Source organism: Octopus sinensis, linkage group LG4 (genome assembly GCF_006345805.1).
Source record: "Octopus sinensis linkage group LG4, ASM634580v1, whole genome shotgun sequence".
Classification (NCBI taxonomy): Eukaryota; Metazoa; Mollusca; class Cephalopoda; order Octopoda; family Octopodidae; genus Octopus; species Octopus sinensis.
In genome coordinates, this window is record NC_043000.1 from 92,939,053 (window position 1) to 92,947,952 (window position 8,900).

Sequence of the window (8,900 nt, forward strand, 5' to 3'; positions counted from 1 at the left end):
TAATAATAATAACAATAATGATAATAATAATGATAATAATCATCGTCGTTGTCGTTTAACATCCGCTTTCCATGCTGGCATGTGATGGACGGTTTGACTGAGGGCTGGCAAGCCAGAAGGATGTACAAGGCTCCAATATGATCTGGCAAAGTTCCTACAGCTGGATCCCCCTCCTAACACCAACCACTCCAAGAGTGTAATGGGTGCTTTTATGTGCCACTGGCACATGATAATAATAATAATAACAACAACAAGAAGTTCTTTCATTCAAGCATTCTTTCCCATAAACTCAGTGTATATTTTGAGTCACTTCGGTTGTAGAGGTTCCTTTTTTGTACTCATAATGTGCCTCAAATGCTCTTTGGATACCTCCATGCTAGAAAGTGTTTTAACCAAAGAAATTTTAATTCTATTATTCTGTAAAATAATATTTAATTAGTTTAAAATTACACAAATGCATAAAAATAGTTTTTAATTCCATTAGACATTCTAAAATACTATTAAATTTCATTCAATTTTAAAAAAGGTAAAATCAGACAGAACTTATGGGATGACCTGTTATATATTAATATATATACACACATACACATGCATGTGCACGCACACACACTCGCACACAATTATATAAATATATATATATATATATAATTTTTTTATTCTACCTGTTTCAGTCATTTGACTGTGGCCATTATGGAGCACTACCTTGGGTTTTCGCCGAACAAATTGACCCCAAGAGTCTATTTTTTGTGTGCCTAATACTTATTCCATCAATCTCCTTTCGCTGAACCAATAAGTTACAGGGACATGAAAACACCAACACCAGTTGTCAAGTGGTGATGGGGGGACTAATACAGACACAAAGATATACACACAAATATATATATATATATGTGTGTGTGTGTGTATATATATATATATATATATATACGATGAGTTTCTTTCAGTTTCTATCTACCAAATCCACTCACAAGGCTTTGGTCAGCCCAAGGCTCTAGTAAAAGACACCTACACAAGGTGCTGTAGGACTGAACCCTGAACAATATAATTGGGAAGTAAGCTCCTTACCACACAACTACGATGTATGTATATATATATGATAGGCAGTGGGATGGTTAAAACATGTTATACATTAAAATAATACTAAGTCTGTTTAATAATTTTGTGCACAAGATAATACAAATAAATGCGTACAAGGATATGTACACAATTACATGGGTAAGAACCTGCCACTGAGGTACTAATATGCACCCCATATCACTGACCATCTTCCCCTCTGGCCACCTTCTGCAAATTAGGTTCTCCAAATTTGCTCATGCACTGTCTCAGCTTTATCTGAACTGTATAGAGCTCCACATTCTCTGAGCTTTAATCTGCCAGCAAGCAATATATCCCTGATTTGTTATTTACCAACTATTCATCACTTATGATTACCTGGCACTCATCTTCCAACGCTTTCTTAATTAGCACAGTTTTTTTTGATTTGCCATATTTTATGATCAGTGTTAGATTAATTAGGTTACAGTCTGTTTTTGAAATCAGCACCAACTTTTGGCACTCTGTCAGGGTAGACACAGATTTCTGAGAAACTTCCATTCTCTTTTTTGCCTTTTCACTGGGTTCACTCTGCATTTCTTCATTTTTTATTACTACTACTTTTTCACGCTCTTTCAAACTCTATCTGTTATCTATAATTGCAAAATTATGGCTTGCTATAACTGCTCACACCTATGGCCAATCCTGTGTGGGAGGAGTAGACTCTTCAAAATATTTGGAACTGGTGACAACAAGGATAAGGCAAAAAGTTTTGCTTCCACTTTGTCTATTGTTTGAGTTACAACTGCCAAAGTCTAATTTTGTTGTTATTGCTGCTTCTAATGCTATTTACATCCCTCGCTTACTGTATGTGTTTTTTTTCCTTTTTCCTTATTGTGCCTGGTAGAAAACCCACAAGTAGCTTTTACTGTCAATTTATTTTATTCTGAATCATTGACCTTCTATCCACTACCTGACTGAGGTATTGCTATTGGATCAGTACTTTCTTAAGGCATGGAGCACATTGGGCAGTTGCCTTGGCAAATAATGAGTGTAAGAGGCTCAATTCTGATCTATGTATGCTGCAGCTTAACATTAATAAGTCGTAGTGGAATACTCAGCAATTGCCTAATGTCATGATTTCTTAAAATCTTGCCCGTGTGATCAACAAAATTTGACCAATCACAAAGTAGCATTGAATAGGCTCCAGTAATGATTTTTTGTTGTTTTTTTTATGCTCTTCCTTCTGAGACTATCAACCAGTATAAATTCAGTATGTCATGAAAACTAGACAGTGAGCTTTGATATTTCAGCAAAGAGAGCATATGTAAGAGTTGACCAACAGAGACTGCAGACAGTACAAAGGCAATGAACAGTTGGAGGATGAACAAGACTAGAAGTCAGTTGCTGATGAGCAACTAACAACACTATCTGCTGCTACAACTACCACCAAGAACAAAAACTCTCTCAACGTTTTGTTACTCTTTTACTTGTTTCAGTCATTTGATTGTAGCCATGCTAGAGCACTGCCTTTAGTCAAGCAATGTTGGGGGGACAAACACAGACACACAAACATCTTCACACACACTTACACACACACACACACACACACACACACACACACACACACACACAAACACACACACACACACATATATATATATATATACACACATACGACAGGCTTCTTTCTGTTTCTGTGTACTAAATCCTTTCACAAGGCTTTGATCAGCCCGAGGCTATAGTAGAAGACACTTGTCCAAGGTGCCATGCAGTAGGACTGAACCTGGAACTATGTGGTTGGTAAGCAAGTTACTTACCACACAGCCACTCCTATGCCTGTTGTTCATAGTAACAACTATCATTTCTTTTGTGTATGAAAAGACTAAAATGTTGGTTTATCAAAATCTCAACTGACTCCCCTGTTCCTTTCCTTACAAAGTAAATACAATAGAGCCAGGCGCATTAATTTTCTGGGAACTGGGGCAAGGGTTCAGGACCCCAAATTTGATCTATGTATTCAGTGGCTTGCTGTTAATAAATACCATAAGGTCCAGTGCACAGATTTGCCTACGGGGCCTGTAATACTACTAACATGACCCTGAATGGGATAGCTTTGTAAATTTTCAAAGGTTATAAAAATGAAGATAACAATATACACCCTACTTGACCAAATGTCATTCAAGATCCAATCTACATTCATCACAAGGATCAACGACCATTCAATGATTTTATCTTTTTTAGATTCAGGTGGAACAAGCCTCTAAACAGACAAGTTCTACCTGTCTCTTCACTCATCTATCATTTTAAAAGCTAAACACAGGATTTTGTAAGTCCTGATCCAGTTACTGTAACACGTAACATGCAATACATTATGAACCCATTTTTTATGTAAACAACCTTCTTTTCATGTGGTTCTCTAAAAGGTTTATATGCTGAGGTACCTCACTCCATACGGCATTAAAGAAATTAATTGTTGTTTAAATTTGTCTTTATTGTAATTCTAAGGTTGAATCAGTGTATGAATTATCTTTTTTTCTTTCTCGTCTAATGTATTTTCATTTGTGCTTTGTAAGCTATAGCTATTACATTTTCTCACTGCAAGCCAAAATCTAAAGAGAGGGACCTTTCATTTATATTTAATATATATATATATTATATATATATCAATACAGAGCAAATAATTTATGAGAAGAATAATTTACAAAAAATAATTTGCAAAGATATCAACTTTCGAATGGTTGATTTCTGTAGTTATCATGAGTGTATTTTGGTGATTTAAATAACAGATTTAACTGTTATTTCCAGCAGGTAGACATTCTTTGTATGTCCTTCATTAATTTTAATCCTTCAGTTATTTAATGATTTTGGGGCTAGGGCCAGCAATCATCTGTATTATTGATTCTGTTATTATCATTTTTAAATTGTTACACTAGATAATAACAGAATCAATAATATCTTTGCAATTTATCTTTTTGTGAATTATTTTTCTCGTAAATTATTTGTTCTGTATTGAAATTATTTTCACACTAGTGGCTGCCATGATTTCAGCACAAAACGAATCACTTGCAGTGCAGATTTCAACATGATGGGTTGGGACTCACAATCATGTAAGGCTTGCTGAGGAAGGTGAGGCTTTTATGCCAGTCCAGAAACCGGTCTATGTGTGCCATTGCACATTAATTTCATGAGCAGGCTGTTCCATTGATTGGACCAACTTGAACCCTTGTCATCATAACTGACGGTGTGCCAGTGTATATAGTTTTGTATAATGCTATTATGGAGCAGCTATGCTCAGCTATTGAGCAGCTATGCTCAGCTATTGAGCAGCTAATGCTGCCTTCGTAAGGGCTTGTTGTATTGTCAGATAAAGGCGGGACATTTAGTTATTTTTCAGGTTGTTAAAGTTGGTTTGGAGCATAAATTGGGAGGGGTTAGAGGATTTAAGGATTTGGGGTTTGTCTTTTAATTAAAAGGATAACATCAATTAATTGAAATTTTATAACTAAAAAATATGTAAGATACTAGTCCACAAGTGTGTGTGTGCATAATACACAAACACACACACATACATGTACATTTATACATATGTATATAAATATATATATAATTGTATGAATATGAAAATATATATGTACATATGTATACACATGTATATATACATATATATATATATATATATATATATATGCAAATGCATATATATCACATACACACACACGTGTACACACACAAACACACACATACACATGTATATGTACTATACAGAAAGCTCCCTGTGGTATTTCTTGTTGCCCTATTGTATACATTACGTTGCATACAAACATACTTACCTACCTATATACGTATATATATACGTATGTACATATCATGTATGTGTGTGAGTATGTTTGTGTGTGTGTGTGTGTGTGTATAACAACAAAACTGGGTCACTATCTTAATTACTTCTATTGGTTGAATAAGTTCTTATAGCAGGGATTTCCTGCTGGAAACTAACTTCTAAAGGAGCCATATGTGAAAGTAAATGCTAGATCTGACATCCAAAAGACATAACGCTGTTTGATGAATGAAATTTGAACTAATAACTGCAGCTACCTTTGGGATCACTATTTCCTTGATTGATCTCCTGTGTTGTATATGAAGTAACACGAGATTAAATCTTACTCCATTCCAGCCCTTATTTCTCTCTCTCTAACATTCTCTCTCTCTCTTTCTCACATTCTTTCTTTTTCCCTCTTTGTCTCTCCATCTCTTTCTCTATTTCACACTTTCTCTTCCTTTCTCCCTGTTTTTAAGAAGTAAAGGAAAGAAAAAAAGTATCCTACATCAACTGGGTCAGTATTTTCATTTGGGCTAATTTTTTATATATCTGGTTATTTTGTATGTATGTTTGTGTTTGTGTGTGTGTACACGCATGAGAGAGAAAGAGTGTTTGCATGTGTGTGTGTGTATGTGTGTGTGTGTGTGTGTATGTGTGTGTGTGTGAACATGCATTCTTGTTTTCAGTTTTTGACTGAGTCCATGCTGGAGCACCGCCTTTAGTCAAACAAATCAACCCCAGGACTTATTCTTTGTAAGCCTAGTACTTATTCTATTGGTCTAGTGAGTGTGTGTGTGTGTGTGTGAAAGTGAGAGGAAGTGTATGTGTGTGTGAGAGAGAAAGAGAGTGTGTTTGTGTATGTATATATGTGTGTATGTATGTGTGTGCATGTATGTATGTATGTATGTATGTCTGTGTGTGAAAGAGAGAGAAAGCAGATGTGTGTGTGTGAGAGAGAAAAAAGTCTATGTGGGATGTGGAGAAAGAAAGAGAGTGTGTTTGTGTGTGTGTGTGTGTGTGAAAGAGAGTGGAAGAGTATGTGTAAGAGAGAGAAAGAAAGAGAGTATGTTTGTGTTTGTATGCGCGTGTGTGTGTGTGTGTGAATGTATGTGTGTGTGAATGTATTTGTATGTGAGAATGTATGTATGGGAATGTGTGTGTGTGTGCATGTGTATGTGCAACGGCATGTGTATGGGTGTGTGTATATGAAGATGAAATACTCTGCCTTTGTTTCAATTAATTTTAAAAAGAATGAAGAATTTTATAAAAGAACTGTCATTATTAAGCTTGTGTGAAGGTGGCAAGCTGGCAGAATCATTAGCTCACTGGGCAAAATGCTTAGCAGTATTTCGTCTGTCTTTACATTCTGAGTTCAAATTCCACCGAGGTCGACTTTGCCTTTCATCCTTTCGTGATAAATAAATTAAGTACCAGTTGTGTACTGGGGTCGATCTAATCAACTGGCTCTCTCCCCAAAAGTTTCAGGCCTTGTGCCTAGAGCAGAAAAGAGCATTAGCACGCTGGGCAAAATGCTTAGCAGTATTTCATCTGTCACTCTGTTCTGAGTTCAAATTCCACCAAGGTCGACATTGCCTTTCATCCTTTCGGTGTCAATTAAATAAGTACCAGTTATGCATGTAATTGACCCTAATCCTCTCCCACAAGCAGCCCTTGTGGCAAAAACTTGAAATCATTATTAAGCTCATGTTTGATGGTGAGCTAGCAGATTTGTTACCATGCTGGACAAAAAACTTAGCAACACTTCATTAGTCTTTATGTTCTCAGCTCAAGTTCCCCCAAGGTTGACTTTGCCTTTCATTCTTTTGGAGTCGATAAAATAAGTAGGAGTCAAGTACTGTGGTTGATGTAATTAACCTCTCCCTGCCCTCAGAAACTGCTAACCTTGGGCCAAAATTTGAAATTATTAAGTTAGTGTTTAGAACATAAATCAACAAGAAATTTTGATGGAAAGTTTCAATTTAGGAATTCCAACCATGTTTCATGGTTCGCTACCTCTACAGCTCCTTTATAGGATCCAGTGACTAAAAACATCATCAAGAGGAACCACGTCTGGTTTCAGCCCCTACTCCTCTACGGTTTTTGATGTGGTGGGGCTCCCCCTTATGGAGGTGTCTTCAGCTCTGGTGTTTGAGTGTGTTTTTCTTTCTCCATTTTTCTTAGACCTTGTGTTCTTTGGTTTCTTTGATGCAGCGTCAACAAATGTCAGCAAGTGAATGACCATCCTGCCAAATTTCCCTTTAAATACTTGCTGGTAGGCTTCAGCAACCAGCACCAGCTAACTGTCACATGAAACTATCTAAACTTCAACTGACCAATGGAGAGGCAGTATGCATAGTTTTGGCCTGCACCCTCTCTAAACCTACCTTCCAACAGCATCATGTTAGTTTCAGTTCCAGCAGCCAGAGCCAATCAGCTGTTTGGTGGTACAAGCCTTCAAACTATTGGGGAGGAGGGTATGCAATGAACAAGATTGCTCCCTTAGCCCACCTAGAACCAGGAGTGATCTCAGATGTGTTAGTACCAAAAAAGATATATTAATAATGAAGAATTTAGGAAAATAACTTGGTCATAATTAAGCTAGTGTTTGGAACATAAATTAACGTAACATTTTGATGGAAGACTTCAACTTCGGTTCTTCAACCCTTTGGTAATTAAACTGGTCAGTTCTGGCCCAAATATTCTACCCATCTTATGTTCAAACTGGCCAGATCCAACCTCTCACATCAATCTTACAAAAAATAAATAATCATATCAAAATCTTGAAGCTGCGATGTGATACATGATTAATTCAAAGTAATGTGTATAAATAAGCATTACATAGAGTGGAGGCATATGGCTTAGTGGTTAGGGTGTCAGCATCATGATCGTAAGATTGTGGTTTCGATTCCTGGACCATGGGATGCGTTGGGTTCTTGAGAAAAACACTTCATTTCATGTTGCTCCAGTCCACTCAGATGGCAAAAATGAGTAACGCTGCGATGGACTAGCGTCCCATCCAGCTGGGAACACATATGCCATAGAAAGCAGGAAACCAGGCCCATGAGCCTGGCAAGGCTTTAAAAGGGCACATATGTTTTTTATTTTTTTACATTTGATAATGCAACCTGAATGCTAAAGGGTTAAAATAAGAAGTTTGTATCATAGAACCAAATGTACTCTCAGGTGGGTTGGTACCAAAATGGATAACTTTTTTTGTTTGTCATATTTCTGTTGAAATACATTACTTTAGTTTCAATTAATTTTGGAAAATAATGAAGAATTTAGTAAAATAAATTTACTATTATTATGCTAGTGTTTGGAACATAAAAATGACATGAAATTTTGATGGAAGGTTTTAATTTAAATCACTTTTAAACAGTGAATTTGTAACATAGAACAAGAGGCAGTCTTTAGCAGGGTGGTATGAAAAGAGTTACACCGTCTTATGCTCAAAGCTATTTCGATTATGAAATTCTTGTCCTTTAAAGTTACCTAACACTATATTATACAGTAATACAGTACAACCTTCCCCATTGTTTTCCATGATGGTAAGGAACAAATTTAGACAGATTTGGCTGCTATTTCTAGCATGTTTTACGATCATGTAGTGTTTTGTTTCAGTGACTAAGTATTTTAAGATATGTTTCCAAAAAATATTTCTTTGAGGTGAAGAATATATTCAAAAATAAAATAAAATAAGTATATTTCTATAAAAATAATAGATTTTGATCCTTTTCTCCATATTTTATGCATTTCTCTACACATATTGAAAGATAACAGCTTAGATTTAGCACACCAAATGCAAAATGAAAAACCAGTGCGGAGTAAAATATTTATAACTGTACCGAAATTCTATCAACAAGTTCTAAAATAGGAACTCTATCAGAAAACCTGAACTGATTGTCATCATTTAGAATTGCATGTATGGCTGTATAAGAGACAGAGTTTGTTTCACAGTTCCGTGGTTCTGGGATTGATTCCACTGCCTAGTACATTGAGAAAATGTCTCCTATGAGGGCTTTGGGTTGACCGATGTTTTGTGAGTAAA